Here is a 17,705-nt window from a genome sequence, read left to right on the forward strand (position 1 = left end):
ACATTGGAGTGTGTACGCGTGTGTGTGTGTGTGTGTGTGTGTGTGTGTGTGTGTGTGTGTGTGTGTGTGTGTGTGTGTGTGTGTGTGTGTAAAAGAGCGGGCGCGTTAAACCCTGTTTAGCTGGGGGAATGGAACAGAAGCCCTCACTGTGACTGACAAATGTCACACTGAAAAGCTCGCGGCACCAAAGCGTCCTTCAGTTTGGCAGACGCCAAAGACCATAACTGAGGTCCTGGCGGGTGGGCGGACGGGCAGGCGGCAGCCCCTGATTTGCCCCTCACTCAGTGGATTGGGAACACAGTGACGGGCCTCCTTTTTCAGGAACTTATTGCTCACCATGACGACGATGACAATCTCTCGCCGTCTCCACTCACAGCGCTATCTCAATCCATCACTACCTTGTACTCTCCTCCCTCGGCTCCCGTAAACTCTGCTTACTTTTCTTGGAGGCTTGTTCTCGCCTGCCGTGCTCCCCCTGTTTACGTGTATCTCCGAGGGCCTGTCACACAAAGAAACGCGGCAGGCCGAATGTGAAAAATAGCCCCGGTGATTCACAATGAGCCTTCCGTTTTTTTTTTTTTTTTTTTTCTCCTGCAGAATGAGACGTGAGATTCCCTTTTCGTGCCTCCCTGGCGCTCTGCTGTCTGAATGCAGTCTTCATCTATTTCCGACTCGCTCATCGTCTCTCCTCCTCCTTTCAGTCAGGCTGTCTGGCATGTCATGTGAGGCGTCTCCTGAAGCTGAGCACTAGAAATCATCGTTGGTGATGAAACTTAGAAGGATCACCAATGTATGACTTACGGCTTTATGTCACAGTTTCAATCTTGAAGCTCACTAAAAACGATACACCACAGCAGAATTGATTTTTAAAATGTGAGAGACCTTGTAAATGACAAGGAAAAAATTGGCAATTGTACGCATACTGCTCTTGAAGTGGCGTACTTAAAATGACCAATGCAGCAAATGACACACACAACACTTTCTCCACTAACAATGGCAGATCTCCTCTCCTCAGCAAGATTTCTCTACCAAGCAGTGCTGGTCCAAGCCTTCGTGGGGTCCTACAGACTGTTTGATTCAAGGATGGGTAGCACCGTGCTTCTGTTTAGTGTATTAAAAAAAATAATCGTCACGCTTTTTGGAGGGGCCCCTAATGGCCTGGGCCCCAAGTATCTGTTTAGTTCGCTTATACCTTGTGCTGGCTCTGGTACCAAGACTGACCTGTGCAGCGTGTTGCCACAGGGTATTCAGACTGCAGGGAAATACAAAAAAGATTTAAAAAAAAAGAGTCGTGGCAGTGATAGTGTAGTAGTTGTAGAAGAGATAGAAGTACCTCGGTTAAATGTCAGTTTATTTGTTAACTACCCAGTATGTTGTGGTTGCAAACTCTTGATTGTGCTGTTTCTATGGTCGTAGCCTTGGTTATTAGTCGTATGTGTCTCCTCCGTTTAAGCGTTTCCCGCCTTTGAGCGTCACTTGGCACCTCATTTACAACTTTTCAATTGTAATCAGTTCATTGCTATATTTTCTGTTAATTTATTACCTGACCCAAGGATGTGTTCGCGTTTTTGTCATCAATTGTTTGTTTTTTTGCAGTACTACACAGTATGTACACGCACACAAAAAAAAAATCCTTTGAATCCGTTGGATTTACTTAATTCAGACATTTGGATCAGTTATGCGTGATCAAAAGGTGTTAAACATCTGTCATTTGAATTTTTTTTGGAAAAGAGTTGAAAATTACGTCCGGTAGCCACATGTTAATGACGTGCAACTGAAAGTAAAGTACTTTTGTTTTTCAGTGGACTCACTACTTTCATCGATATTTCCATAAAAGTTGGCAAAGGGTTTCAGTACATGCAAAGAAAGAAACAATTGAATTTTGGTGCACTTTGGATAAAGGTGCTGATTCAAATGAGTGATGTTTGGCCTTGTCTGACACAGACATGCCAAAAATCGGGCCAATTTTCAGCCCGATTCCCATCAAATCAAAGTCAGGAAAGGCCTGATGAAGGGATGGCTCTTCAAGATTGTTTATTCTTCATGGTAGTCTGTGATCTACCCAGGGCCATTTTAGTTTCTTTAACAGGATTGCTCAGGACTAAATTGCTCTGAAACTTTGTCAAGCAGTTGTGCATGGCTCAAAGAAATTTTGATGCTGGTCTAGTATTTTTTTCTTCTCACGACAAAAACTCAGATTCAGAGAAAAATTTTCTTCACTCTCACTTATTTGGCAAGTGCCAACCACTTTGAAGTGGCTCACCAATGACGGCAAATGCGAGTCAACTGGTCAATTATAAAGCCTGACTCTATCAGGCATGATTGTTTGGCCTCTGTGCAGGTTTGAATGCTACAGTGTGACATTTTTGCTTGTTTGTTAGCAACATTTTTTTTTCTACAAAGTATTACTTCAAGAACGATTGTTTCAACAATTATCGTGCGTCACAAATAACATATCTGATGCCACGTTTGCCTTTTTTCTGACAGCAAACTTCTTGACATTGATGTGACTGCTCCTTTGCTGGTAATAGACAAGTGGTGCACTCTATTATGCCTCAGTAAACAATCAATTCGACACAGTCAACAGAATCAATGAGGATTTCATACATTACTGTGCTCATACCAAGGTTTCGTCATCTTCACTTGTTTGGTATTTGAAATATTTCAATTTTAAACGAGAGGAAAGAAAATTTTGGGCCTTGGTGAATGCCCATTTGTCATGCTAAAGCATTCACATTTAGCCAGGTTCATAAATGGCCAACTGTAATTGGCACAGTGTACATCAGATGTATGTCTGTAATATAGTGTTCCTCTGCAATATTGTGGTTCTTTGTCGGCGATCCCAGTTATATAGCGTTTCCTTAAGGTCATCATTTTTGGCTGTTTTTAAACGAGGAATAGGACACCTACTTCCTATTATGCCTGTGCCTTTGGAAAAGGAGATCCACAGACACTGGTGCACATTTCAGCCATTTTTGGAATGCCAGGAGAACAGTAAAACACATAAACACGATGAACACAGACCTGGCCCTCTACTAGGCCCCGCTTCTTAAATGCACATCCATGTACTCTGACACCACATTGCATACGATATATTCTATCAGTTTTATCCTTACATTTGTGTGCGTGTGCGTGTGTGTGTGTGTGTTCAATACACCTAATGTGTCTAAAGGGTGTTTAACTCATTCACTGTCTGCCCATGGTAAAACCAATGGCAGTGAGTTTAAATATGTTGGAATTTGTTTAAAGCATATGGGAGAACTATGTCAAAAGTTTTTTTTTTTTCTAAATGGTCTGTCTATATTGCAGATGTTCACCTATTGCAAGTGGATCAGGAACATATCCTCCCCAAAATCGTTCACTTTAGGTTCATGTACAGCTTTACTTAACACATTTATGCTTCTCATGGCTCTAAAGGGTACGGCTTTGTGCATTGTCTGAATCGAAGTCTTCAAAACACCAACAGTCCTCTGTGTCCTGTCCTGAAGAGAGCTTCAGTGTTGCAGAGTCAAGTTTAGCTTTTATTGATTTGGAGCGCAAGGTTCTTCTTGTACAACTCCGCCCCTTCATTTCCTCTCCCTGGATGTCAAGTGGGACAGAAGGCCTCCTGTTCCTCTCCGCCTCATGCTCACTGCTTTTTGCAGATTGTGAGCTTGTCTCAATGCACTTGTTTCAGTCCTCTGTTTGTCTCGTTGGGTGCTTTCTCATTAGAACCATTTAGTTTGCTCTAATCTGACTCTTGTTCATAACCTGCTCAGTTTTGTTCAGTTTGACTAGTGTCAACACCGCGCACAAATTCCATTGCAGACCAAATCGAGAACTCCTGCAAGAGGTGATTTTATTCAGACATTTACAACACGCCTTTTCGACATGCAAACGAGGGGGATATGCTTGAGTTGTGCTTTTGAAGTGCACTTGGCTATTTGCTTGTCTGCTCGTTGGTCCAGATAATTATTCGAATATTTAACACTACAGTAGTTTATTCACCTATCACTTGCCAGTCTCGACAGCCAACCTTCATCCTGTCTACATTCTTGTGACCATCAGGAGAAGAGTGTGACATCACGTTGTTCGTTGTGACGCATTTTGAATCCAACATGAGGAATTTTTACTCTTGTGAAGAGAAAATAAATCAGTAGGGAATACTGACATTGTTCACTATGCCAGTAATTGATTCAGACCAGGGAAAGCAAACTGCTTGTAAAAGCACCCTGAAGCGGGTGATACATAACCTGATAAATGGAAAATTTGCCCCCACCCCTCCCCGGCTTTCCTAGGCTCCAGCACGCCCCGCGACCCTTGTGAGGATAGGCAGGTCACAAAATCGATGGATGAACCCAATCATAGAGGTATGCTAACACCAAGTGTGGTCATGCTACAGGCACCTTAACTGTGATGTGAAATGCCGATTAAGAAGCAACCTCAAACCAGACAGTGATTTACCTTGTAGTGTGTTCAGAGGGGTTTTCCCTCCCTGATCTACTTGGAAAATTTTGGTGAATGTTAAATATGTTCATTGATTTAGGTTTCGATAGGTGTGTGGTAAACATCAAGTTAGGCCGAGTCATGGAAGTGCTCTACATAATTAAGGTCGAACATAAACTTAAATCACAATAAATATTCATAATAATATGAGGATAATAATAAGAGTAAATTGATCAATAAATTGAGTCTTTATTTTGATTTGATACCCTTCCTTCTTAAGAGAAGTTGACTAATGCTGCTAAAGCTTGTTGATGTAGCCCTTCCCAATGGGAAATGAACATTCTCATAACAGGCCATGTTTGCCTTCCATCATCCTCAGGTCAACTCAATTAACCCTGAGTAAAGTCAACTTTTCGGCATGTTGAGAAAAGCATTCTTCGAGCAAAGATGTGTAATTCCAAGGCAAAGAGGGAGATGTCTGCCCTAGCGAGCCGACACGGTATTATCTCTTGTATTATTTATATCATATTACTAGCCCAGGTGTTTGCTCCTCCAGGATGAGGCCATGAGGGTGTGTTGCCTCGGCGCACATTTGGAACAGTCAGGAAATATTTGCTTGATTCTACTTAAGTGTTTTGGAATGAGAATTTCTGACTCCAGTCCAATTCATCCCGATTGATGCCATTCATCTCGAGGGCGCAAGCTGATGTTGCACAAACACGCCAGATCACAGAGCGAGCAGCACTTATAAGTTGTACAAGTGGCAAATACAGGCCCGTTGCTCAAATGTTAAAAGGAGATAAATGACTCAACTGCCTCGATTATGAGTGAATCATCAGGCCTGTATTTAATGTCATGCTGCATACATTGTTTCCACTCCCGCTGTTAGCCGGTACTGACAGTAAACAGCCACGCTCGCCTTCATTAGTGCTGCCAGTCCATTTTCAGCATTGAAGATGATGATGATGATGATGATGATGACGACGATGATGATGCCCAGCTGTTCTGCGCTTAGCATTCTCTGTGCTCCAGTAAATCTCACTGACAGGTGGGTGGAGCTTCATTACTTCTGGTTAAAAGCTGTCAAGGTGCAGTTCAAGGTAAGGAGGTGGAAAAAAAAAATTAAACAAATGCAGTGGAAGTTGAACACAATCACGTCTGCTGGTCGATCTGATTTGAACGGATAAATAATTTTTCTCACCATATATGGGAAACTGAAAAATTCGGTTCCTGCAGATTAACTTCCAACAAGCGAATACCTTTTATGTATTATTCGTACAGGCAGTGTTTTGATCGTTTTAACATTTGGTCGTCCGTACATGTGTAAAAAGAACCACTTCTAACAGTAAAATATAAAACAGAAGTAAATGGTTATGACACGGGCTGGGGGACTGAAGTAAAATTATTTTCATAAAAATAAAATTTCTGGTGTTAATAAATTTTTGCCTGTTGATTATAAAAAAAAAACAATTGATGGAAAAGCAAATAAGTTTGCCTGTTTGTTTTTTATTCTTCTAGGATTTGTTTCGAGGCGCAACAATCAATTAATCAATCAACTAATCGATTACTATATTATTTTTAATCGACATTTATTGTGATAATCGGGTAACCGTTTTGAAACATTGTTTAATGACAAAATGCAACTGTCCAGTCTCCACACGAATGAAAGACCAAACTAATACAAAATGCTGTTTGGGCTTAGTGAAGGTCTGTGCTTTCTTTCATTTGAGGATTGTTGCTCAATATTTTAATTCACAGTTTACCACTATTTCTGACTCTGAAATCCCACACTGCTGCATAAATTCCCAAGAGCAGAAGTTAGCTGGTGTGAGCATGCATGAGAAAACAGCTCAGGGGAACAAGAAGATCCAAACATGAGTCACATTAAAAAATAATGTCAGCAGCTTCTCTGTGCATGATGCAAGCGATTGAATAAAAGGGAATATACGAAGCAATCTTATTTGATGTAAAAACACAAAACAAATACTTTTTTCCACATTGGAACCGCAATTTGAAGGCCCCTGCAGGTGTGTTTTGGCTTGGTCTGTGATGTCATTCTCATTTACTGCTCCAAGCTGATGCCTGTTGATGGATCTGTGTCCAGGCAGTTCAGTAAAATTGGGTTAGTTGAGTAATAAGTTAATAATAAAAAAAAAAAGAATGGAATGTACTATTGAACGTGAACTCTGTTCATATTCATGCCAAATGGAAACCCCTCTCCCTTCCATGTGTCATCTACGTTATAGGAGGTAAAGATAAAGCCCATAAATCTGTATTATTGCTGGAGGTAGAACAGTATGCCAAAATCCTGGTTTTGGTACGTACTTTACTTTGGTTTTAAGGCCATGATGCAAAATTCAGAGACATTTAAAATGAAACAAGGACTGAAATCTTTCCTTTTTAGGAACTTCCAATTTGTCTTATTTTCAGATAACAAAGAATGCAGACACGTGTAACTGTGAATTATTGTGCTATAAAAAGCAAGAAGAAACAGATGTTGTGTTTACTTTTTTTTTTTCCTCTGTGCTGCACTTATATTTACATTCACCTAATGCCATTTCAAATGTTGAGATGTTTCACAAGCATAAGGCTCGCCATGGCATCTGCTTGCCAGAAGCTGAATTCTACTGTGTTTGTTTATAGACTGAGTGCGAGGCAGTTTGACCTCGGTGCGGGAACTCTTCTCTTTCTCCTATTATGACAAATATTTGCCCCTGAATTTCATTAGCATTTTTTTTTTTACGACGAATGACTGGTTTTGAATAGTCAGGTCAGTTAATTTTTTTTGACAAGCTGGTTTCTTGAAACGATGTGAAGGGCCAAGTCTGGCCCGCTGGCCTCAAGGTTGATGCTTGAGCTTGCACTGTATTGTTAACTTAATAAGACCTTCTAGTTGTGCTCTCCGTAATTGTCCTGGTCAGTGTGTTATTACAGTGCAGGTCAGCACTCAGCAGTCAGTCGCCCACGCCTCATTAACCCTCAACACACTCAGCTGGTTTACAGCCGCTAACTGTGCACTGTAAAGCTCGTATTGACGAGGGCGGCCAGCTTTATCACAATTAACTTTGATTTTTTTATTTGACAACGTGCTGACCTGATCGCATTGTGGCTTTTTTTTTTTTCCTTTTCAATTTTACACATCCAATCATCTAAATATGTGACTGATTATTAGATATCGTGTGCCAATTAGAGGATATCAATTCAATGAGCCCAATAACGAGCGCTGAGCTATGTTTATTATGGGCTGTCATCATCCGACAATTGCTGTATGGTTGTTAATTAGAGAGCTGGCATCGCTCATATTTTCTGATAATATCACTGGGACGTGCGCTATGATGCTGTGTTACATAATCATAATTTACAACGTTTACACACAGCCTGGAGGTAATTATTGACATTATTGATTCCACTTCTTGTTTTCAGCTGATCCCTTCAGACTACTGCACACCTGCAAATACTGTATGGAGGAAAAGACACCACTGTGGTGTCGTAAAAGATCTCAAACAGCTGAATATGACGAATCATTTTTGGTATGTGAAAGAATATGTGGAAACCTCACGTAGATTTCACCTCATCTTATGCCCCATCATTTCGATACTGCTTGTTAAACAAGAGCCACACTTTCATTAAAGCGCAAGTCCTTTAAGGGGAAAATACCATTGTTTCCATGAATAACGAAGCTTGCTTTGCCGTGTTGCATCATCTCCTCCATTCTGTGTTATCTATTTCAAAGATAACAAAATATGATGGTATACTAGAGTTGTGCAGTATTCCGATTTTGACACCGTTTCAACGTGTCCTCGTTACACCGGGTTATACGATAATACCGTTTGCTAATTTTAGACTTATTTTGTACGTTTCGCCCTTTGCCGCCAATCTGTCTGAATTCAAAGCACAAATCCGCAATCGATGTTTGTTTACCTTTTAACCAAGTTGGAATGGATTACTAATTGTAATTCTGCTGTGAAACATGAAATAGTTCAAAAAAGAAACAACCAATTTGATCTTAATAGTGACTGGTGAATGAAGTGCACTTTTATAGTTATTTGTCTACACTATAGTTTTATTGTTTTATGTTGTCTTGAGAGGGAAGAAATTTCATCTGTGCCGTACAGCACATTTGACAAAGTTGTACTTGACTTGACTAGAGGTTGTCCAAAAGCACTTTTTTGAAAAGATACCAACGCACTTATGACAACGCAGCATCACCCTTTGATTTAAAATCATTTACCGCCGTAAACTTTCGAATGGCAGAACACAGGGTGTTTTTCCCAACCATTCATCCATTCTTTTCCTGAAGCATTTATCCTTTTGGACTAATTTTAAATCCATTTGCTTGTCGTCAAGCTGCTATGCAGCGCAAAGCAAACGTGAGTATTTTCGTCTCTTCTCCATCATAGAAATGGCATTCGTATACCGCGGCAGCCAGCAGACAAAAATGTAAATAAACTGTCTCAGTGGGCTTCATTGACTGGTTAAGAGTTTAATTTAATCCTCAATCGCAACTCCAAATTAGCTTGCTCTAAGTTGGGCTTCACAGAGCCTTTTCTTTCTCTTTACTCTGAACTCATTTCTAATTTTTGGCCGATTTTGACACAGAATGGTTTGTTACAAACATCAGACATGCAGCTAGGATATAAGCCACGCGCCATGTGTCATTTCAACACGGCAGCCACTCAGAATGAAGGCTCTATCTACCGATATCTATGCTCCATCTATCAATCAGTATGCACTGAAAGCAGCCTGACTGAAGACTATGGATTTTGCTCCCTTTTTCGAAACGATTGTCAGCCATTGTAGCATTATACAATGTCTTGCGAATGTTGTTATGCTGATGGTGTCTGAACTAACAACCGAAAACAAGATGCCAAATTGCAATCGTTGCATTTGCGGGAGGAGGTGAGGGGTCAAAGCGCTGGAGTTGCGAGCTGTGTGACGGCCATCTTGATGCGTTTTCGGAAATCAACTCTGCCGCTCCGAACACATTCAATCTCATCAGAGTCGTGCACAAGCGTCAGAGTGAATAGCCGAACGTGCCCCTTTGTCTCGGTTTTATGGGCTGTCAGGTGACTAATAGAATGTCAATCCCGTTCTAGTTACAAGAAATATTTCTAACCTTCTATTAGTTTTGAGTAATACTGAGTTGAAAACACCACTGCATATTTATGTGCGATCAAAGAATCATATTTAATGTCATAATAGGTCCCCATGGGCTGCAGTTATTTGTGACGCCGTTGCTATTTTTACACTCCGTGAGATACTCTATCACCGAAATACCGCCCACCGCTATTATATACAAGAAATTTCCCATCACCTTTTACATTTATTTAATTTTGGACAAGGCAACGTCAAGAAAAGGCTGCTTTATTTACCTGTACATAGCATGTTTCATTCACAAGGTAACTCAATGTACTTCACATAATTAAAAAGACAACATTAAAACAAATTAATTTAAGACATGTCAAAGCAAAGACAAAACACAAGAGGAAGAATTTACTACGTTTAAAATCGAAATAAAGGAGTAAAAAATAGTTTGCTGAAAGTACTAAAAGAGCATGCAGCGCAAGAACAAGATTTTGGAAAAATTTATCATAGAAATGTTTTAAAAGGCCTTACGCATTGGTATGTGAAAACAAGCACAGTTTTTCCACCTGGATTTGAAAGTACTGTATTTACACTTAACTCTTAACAACCTCTGTTGGCAGCTTATTACATTTACGTGCAGCATAACAGCTAAATGCTGATTCACCATGTTTACTTTGAACTCTGGGCTCCACAAACCAGCCTGAGTTTTCTGACCCATGTCAGCTTGTTTGTGCCCATTTTTCGTCTTAAAATCAAAATTGTGTCATTTTGTACATTGCCGTGAGCCATGTAAAGCCTCTTTCAGAAACTCGGAATATTCCAGGAAATTGCACCCTTGTCCAAAAATATGATGAATAGTTGAATCTGGTACAACATAGAAAAAGAATGTTTTGAATGTTGAATGAAACCCATTCAACCCAAACTGTACGAATCACTCGCGAAATAATAATAAAAAGAAGTTTCAGTGGGTTTCAGCTGGCCCAAAAGTACAAGTTGATATGAACAATACATTATTACATTCAAAGGTCTACATTTCGAAAAAAAAAAAAAATCAAGGCAAAGGAAGATTTGGTTATATTGGCATTAACAATGCTAAATGTTTCACAAAAACAGAAATGAGGTGGACACGAGTGGCCAGCATAAAGCCTCAAAGGTTAAAGCAGGGGAAACAAATGTGAGTACTTCAATGCATCCCAGCACATTGAAGCAGTGCTGAGATAGAATGGCCAAGTGTGTGAACGCATTCAAATAAAGGGATCTAGTCGAACTCCCGAGTGATTCATTATTGATTAGGTGACATGCCTTAATGCTCTTGTCCACGTTGTGTAATGTGATGAGCTCTTTGTGAATCCACAGCACCACTTTTCTTATCATGTGACAATGTGATCATGGAAAGAATTGTGATTTCTACTTGCCCTACATTTTGTTCTTGATTTTCCACCTGTTGCAATACTACAGAGTGTGTGAGACAAAATATATATCGGTGGCATGGAGTTGAAGCCAACACACTATCTGCACAGTATCAGTACTTTGACTGCTTGACTCAAGATTTACATAGATTACTGTGTCATAACTTTGAATGATTGACTCAGCATTCAAATATCGTTGATGCGCTGAAGCATTCGTGACTATCTGTTACCCAGGATCATTCCTTTAAAAGCTTGACTTTCGGCATTCGCGTCATCTATTTGAGAAAAGGCAGCGGTGGGGATTTGTTACTCTCAGCATTTTTATTGTATTTTTGCCTACTGGTGGTCTTATCTTAAGAAATTGTGGACTGACTCTCAGCATTCACATATTTTGTGTCACTTCTTTAACATGCCCACAACCCTCGTGAGGATGAACGGTTCGGAGAATGACCGCACCTTTTTTGTGTCAATGTTTGAATCTCACAGCAGTGGTGCAAATACTTGACATCAGCATTCAGATCATATTTTTGATACCCAGAATTATTATTTGAGTCAGTCAGCATTCGGCACAGTAACAATGGTGCATTTTTTAAAATCTATTTTGAATGGTTGACTCAGCATTCATGTCACATTGTTCGCACAAAATTATCTTGCTCAATGCTTGACTCTTAGTTATTATTACCTATTATCTTCCTTACACAAGTTCCTACTTGACTCTTTGCATTTACTTAACTTAATTCACAAAAAAAAAACGGTGCAAGCAGTCTCGTAATATCCCTCTGTATTATTACTTTGAATTCTTGACTTTGTCATATTCTCCAAGAAAGCATCATCCTGAATGTTTGACTCTTAGTCATCACCTAATAACATACACAACTTGTTCCTTAAACCATTTACATATGTTGATGTGCAAAGGCAATGCTTTGACAGTGTTCGCGTATTTTTCATGCCACGGGGTCATCGGTTAATATGCTTGACTTTCAGCATTCAAACATATTTCCTCCTCCAAAGCGTTTCGTTGCGAATGCTTGACTAGTCAGAGCTTTCACATGTTGGATTCCCACGAGTAATGGTGTGCATGCACGGCCCCACTACAAAACGGGTGTTCTTTGGGCATGAGTGTGGAAGTGTGGTTGGTGGTGAGTGCATAGTGGGAGTGATTAGGCGTTGGAAAGACGGGGGAGAGATGTCCCGGCGCATGCACGCAGCCGCTAGCGCATGAATATCATCTCCACTGTGCCACTTCGGAAGTAGGTCACCCTCCGCACGCCGATTTGTTCGCCGCGTTTCCTGCTTCTCGCTCCGCCGATCGACACGAGAAGCGTACCGAATCTAAACCAGCAGCGACGAAAATCGGATTATTATAGTGCGTGCGTGTGCGCGCTCGCTCGCTTGCGTGTGTGTGTGTGTGTGTGTGTGTGTGTGTGTGTGTGTGTGTGTGTGTGTGTGTGTGTGTGTGTTGCGCGCGCGCGTGTGTGTGTGCGTGCGCGTGCGCAGGGTCTAGTTGGCAATCGCGACGGGACACGGAAGCTAGACGATGAACCGCGGCGGTGATTCCAGGCGGAGATGATCGCATCGGAGCTTCTCTAAAAACACTCGCCCGTGATTCGGAGCTGCGTGCGCGGACTCCTCCGAGCCTCCGTGATGGATTGATCGACGATCTGCCTCTTTTGCGCTCGCCTTTTTCTCCCCCCCCCCCCGCCCCCCATCTCATCTCAGCACTCCTGCCCCGGCATGCTGTCACACTGACCGCGGCCAAGTAAGTAGGCGAGTCTCTTTCCACACACCCATGACAACACATGCTTATCAGCACCTTTGCTTGTAATAATATAAAGCGTTTAGAAGAAAGGATGTGAGTTGTTTGCTTGTTGCATCGACCTACAAGGTGGTGAGGGTGTGTGATGATGATGATGACGATGATGATGATGGGGGTCGTGGCGCTGATGATGATGATGGTGGTTGCATTGAGCACTGTTTCCCAACCTTTATTGAGCCAGTGCACATATTTTACACTTGAAAAACAGTCTTATGGCACACCGGAAAAGAAATATGTTGCAAAAAGTAGATACACGGGTTTATTTTGCACATCATCATCTAGTGGAGAATATTTAACTCCTCTGCCTGTCACGATAAGTCGCTGGCATAGATAGAGAGAGGGGGGAAAAAGATAAACTATTTGATGTAAATGAATTCTTTCCAAACCAGTGATGTGACTTTTGACCATTTTCTGCTGCACACCTGGTGAGTCCAGTGGTTGTTTCCCAACCTTTGGTGAGCGCAGGCACAGATTTTACATTCGAACATTTTCAAGGTACACAGCCAAACAAAAATGTTGCAGAAAAGTATATAAACTGAAATATATTCTTGTTTTACTCTTAGTTGCACTTACTCAATGTGCATTAAGTTGTACACAAAGCTGATATACTGAAAGGAATTGAAGAAAGACTCAATAGATCTGAATAATTTTCCGACAAATTGGGTGATCATTGATATTTTTTTGCAGTGCACGGGAGGATTTGTTACAGTGTAGTGGTTGAGAATTACCTGTGTGGAGAGCATTGGATGGCTCAGGCAAATCTATTATCATAGAAATAATCTATTGTTTTGCATCTTCTTATCTCTTGAAAGCTCTTTATTTTGGCGCCAATGTGGATGGCACAGTAAGAATTTATTGCGCACAGGGAACATGTTTCCCCACCTGTTCATATGACAATAAACACTTTGAATCATGGATGCTGAAAAGTGGACCTAAGCTGCACACCAGCTGTGATGCTCCACAGCTCTGTAGGGGTTTGAACCCCCCCTCCCCCCAACCAAGCTGCCTGCCTCCTCCCCTTGGTGGCGGTCACCCGTGTGGTGTGCTCTCACTTCACTAGTAAATAGAAACATGCATGGCAGGTTCACTTCTAATAAGGGTATCGTTTCGTTCGTGTCCCTCCCTGAGCAGTGGATTTTTATTTTCAGCACTTTTAAATAATCCCAGAGCCCCCACAGGGATACTTCTGACAGGTGTTACAATTTAAACGGCTGATGTTATCCCCTCCCACACACACACACACACACACACACACACACACACACACACACACACACACACACACACACACACACACAGCTCACCCCATACATCCCAAATATAGCTGACATCAATTTTGCCTTCTCAGTTCACTTCTCAACATTTTAAAATGCATGGACATGTAAATAAAATGCCTTTTAAGTGAGGGAATGTGAAATTAACGTAATTGCTTAAAATACACAGCATGGTGGTCAGGCACAGTGTTTAACAAGTTATATGTACATGTACAAGTATATATAAATATAAACACAATGTCAATAAAACATTCTATGCTCTATATTAATAGTTGAATCCAATAAATTGTGTACAGGGGGTCCTTCTATGGTGGGCACATGCCCCAAGTCAGAATGTGCCACAATCTATCACTAACCGCGCACTAACACAGTAGTGAAGTCATAATTACAGGAGGAAAAACACTTCTAGGCCATGAATATAAAGCAATCCAATGTAAAACCGTTACGCCGCTTTGCAAATTTGTTCGTGGCCCACTGTAGACCGGGACCCCTTGTACTCACCATTTGCTGACACGGTGATATAAAGACGAAGTGCTTTTTTTTTTTTTTTTCATTGCTCTGCTGTACATGCCGTTCCTTTTATTATTAGGGTTGACTTACTCTCGCTTAAACCAGTGATCACCAATCTTTATTGAGCCCAGGTACATTTTTTTAAGTTTGAAAAATCGGACAGCACACCACCAAACAAAGAGGAGACATATGTCAATTTCATACTTTTCGCTATCTCATAGATGATCATTTATTTGTTCTTTCTGTAACAATAAGTTGCTGGCATAGATAGATGGACAAAGATACATTATATGAATAAATAATTTTCCCACCAATTAAGTGAAATTTGATAAGTTCCCGCGGCACGCCGTTAGAGCTCTCACGGCACACTAATGTGCCCTGAAACACTGGTTGGGAATAATTGTCTGAAACCATATTGTATGGAGCAGCCAGGAGAGTGTATGATTTTCGGATCGATGGTCATTATCAGATTTTACCACTTTGCCACCAAAAAGCAAATCTCATTTTTGGAGTTAATCCTTTTCTATGAGGTCCTGTGAGATATGCTTAAGTCTAAATGCCATGCATGACCACTCAGAAGTTTTCGACTTTAGGCAGAGAATTTGTGAAGATCGGCCGCCGTTCCACATTGCTCTTAGTTATAAAAATAGAAAAGCGCCATGTTTTGGCAGAGAAAAATCCCACATGGTTTAAGTTGATTTAAATTATTATTATTTTTTAACAGTCGATCTAAAAAGTCAAACGCTCCTTTCAAAATGCCAGGTTGTTGTGATGTATGACAGTGAAATGTGAAGCCTGATGAGAACAAGCTAAATCATGTCAAAACCTTTCACATTCGGTGAAACATTGCTGGACTTGGGCACAGTATACAATAAATTCGTAGGGTGCCTATGAGCAAAGTATCAATCCTGAATTTCTCAGGTTTGCGCACCCCAGTCAACGTGACATGTCTCCCTTGCCTGCCTGTCTCTGGAATCTTTGTGCGTGTCCGTAACGGGGGTGTGACTGTCAGATTCCAGGAATAGCATTTAGACTGATTAACCCCAAATAAGGTGGAATTCTGTCATTTTCCTGACATTTACTCGCCCACAGCCCTCCATAAACACAGCCACAAAAAAGCCACGAAAGCGACCTAATAGATCAAATTAGGAACGTCGTCAGTAAGTAGATAGAATGTGTCACAACAGTAATTGGACATCCCTGCAAAATGTATGAAAGGTCGAGAAGAAAACAGGTCAGGGAGGACGCCAAAAGGAGGCCTCCAGCAACATTAAAGGAATTGTAGGAATTTATGGTTAAGTGCGGCATGCATTTCTTGTATGTGCCATGTTTCTTATTTTGGGGTATGATCGTGATCATGGCATACCATAAATAAGCCTGTTGAAATTTTGCGCAAACATAACCATGCTTGCCAAATTTACTAGACCCCCTGTCATTAAAAATGAGAAGAGACCAACCGGTACTGTGGAGTGCTTTGATGCAGACTCTTTTGATTTCGGTGAGGTCGCCGCATTTTATCGTTTTGAACAGGAGGAATTTCGAGGCGCATTCACGATTTATGGCCATATTTGAGCCGGCTCACTGGGCTTCTCTATGAAGTCACAACTATATTGAGCAGAGCATGTTTCTGTTCACGAATGCAATTAACTATAATTTGACATCTTAATCAAGAAATAATAAAGTGCTTTACTTTTTTTTTTTGTTACACGTTTTTTTAAAGAAAATTTAACATGCCCCAAGATGGCTTTAAATTTAATGGAAAAGTAGTCCATTGATGTCAAGGAACATTGTTAAAGTTACAGTAAATCTCAACCGAGAGATTAACTCTGTACATCAGGGAGGCATTGGGGTTGTTATAGCAGTTATGGAGAGTCTTATGTGCAGGTACACCCACACGTGGGGTTCATTTTCTCAAAATCATAACTTATTTTTAAGGGTAATGTTGTAGAATGCATTTGAAATGTTTTTGTGTCTTCCAATCAAAGTTTGGTGGTATAATTAGGGCTCTATTTTAATAGACATGCAGGTGTGCTCTGGCAGAAAAACTTGCACATCTTGATTTTCGTTCCGATGCAAACCTTGTTTGGGAATTTGGCAGATGGCGCTGTGCAATGCTGGGTGTTCCAGTGGACCGAGGCCATTTCTTTTACATGCCTTCGGTTCACATGACAATTTGGTGGCTGAAAGTAAATTAAATGTTACGCCTGCTGGAAGTGGACCTAAGTTGTGATGTGGTGTGATGAGGATTTTGGTGAATTTGATCAACGTGCGGGCCGACAGATTCTGTACCACAATGGTATGTGGGGTGGATGCCATCATATTTCTTTCATAAATATAACAGCACGCTCGGAACCCTCTGAATCATTGTTGATATGTTAATTGAACACATTATTATTGTTATTATTATTGGTATTATCATCAACTTTTTATTGTATTTTTAAAATCAACCCCGAGGCAAAGCACAGCTAGTGTGTGTGTGTGTGTGTGTGTGGTGGGGGGCACATACGAAGTATCGGGGTGGGAGGCGGTCTCCAAGTGCCTACTTGACAGTGGTGGTCTGTGGTCGCCCTGGCCAACTTTCTATCATCCGCAAGTGGAGATCTTTCCAATTGTAATTTACGTGTGTTGATCTCCTGTGTGGATTCCACTGAGTCAGATCTGGTGCCGTCATGTGAAACCTGCACCTCTCCTCTGCTGAACTTAAAGGGAATGAAAAGAGCTGCTTCCATTGGCCAAGAAGCAAAGTCGGCTGAGTTCACGCCCACACCGGCACAAACACACGTCTCTAACAGCGCACATCTGCGCAAATACCAAAAGAAAGAAAACCTCACTCAGGCGCATAGTTAGAATGAAATTTGCGCAAAGCATATGCTGGCTAGAAAAATAGGTCTCTTCAGGTTTAAAACGAAAACTGAGCAGAGAAAAAAAACTTGTCACTTAAATGTACGAAAACCGTGATTGATTGTCACCAAAATGTATGCGCACATGTTACATGCATGCCCACTTCATATTCCAAAAATATTAGAACAATTGCACCATTATTTTGGATTTTGTAGACGTTACTAAACCGTTGCCTTGTCTGGTTAAGCCATTGCAACGGCTATAAAATCCAAAATTTTGGGAGTGTGTGTGTGTGTGTGTGTGTGTGTGTGTGTGTGTGTGTGTGTGTGGGTGTGAGTGAGTGTG

At 41.1% G+C, this 17,705-nt stretch overlaps 1 protein-coding gene across 2 annotated transcripts in view; it reads left to right on the plus strand.

The window, feature by feature from the left end:
• bahd1 (bromo adjacent homology domain containing 1) overlaps window positions 1–17,705 on the plus strand; it is a 46,488-nt gene that overhangs the window by 13,108 nt on the left and 15,675 nt on the right. Inside the window, exon 1 of one of the 2 annotated variants that reach the window (XM_019887215.1) lies at window positions 12,078–12,678. The exons of the other annotated variant lie outside the window; for it this stretch is intronic. The gene's annotated coding sequence lies outside the window, so the exon portion shown is untranslated. Of the gene's footprint in view, window positions 1–12,077; window positions 12,679–17,705 lie in introns of those variants that run through there. 2 annotated transcript variants of the gene reach the window in all.

This window comes from Hippocampus comes, unplaced genomic scaffold (genome assembly GCF_001891065.2).
Source record: "Hippocampus comes isolate QL1 unplaced genomic scaffold, H_comes_QL1_v1.1 scaffold176, whole genome shotgun sequence".
Taxonomy (NCBI): Eukaryota; Metazoa; Chordata; class Actinopteri; order Syngnathiformes; family Syngnathidae; genus Hippocampus; species Hippocampus comes.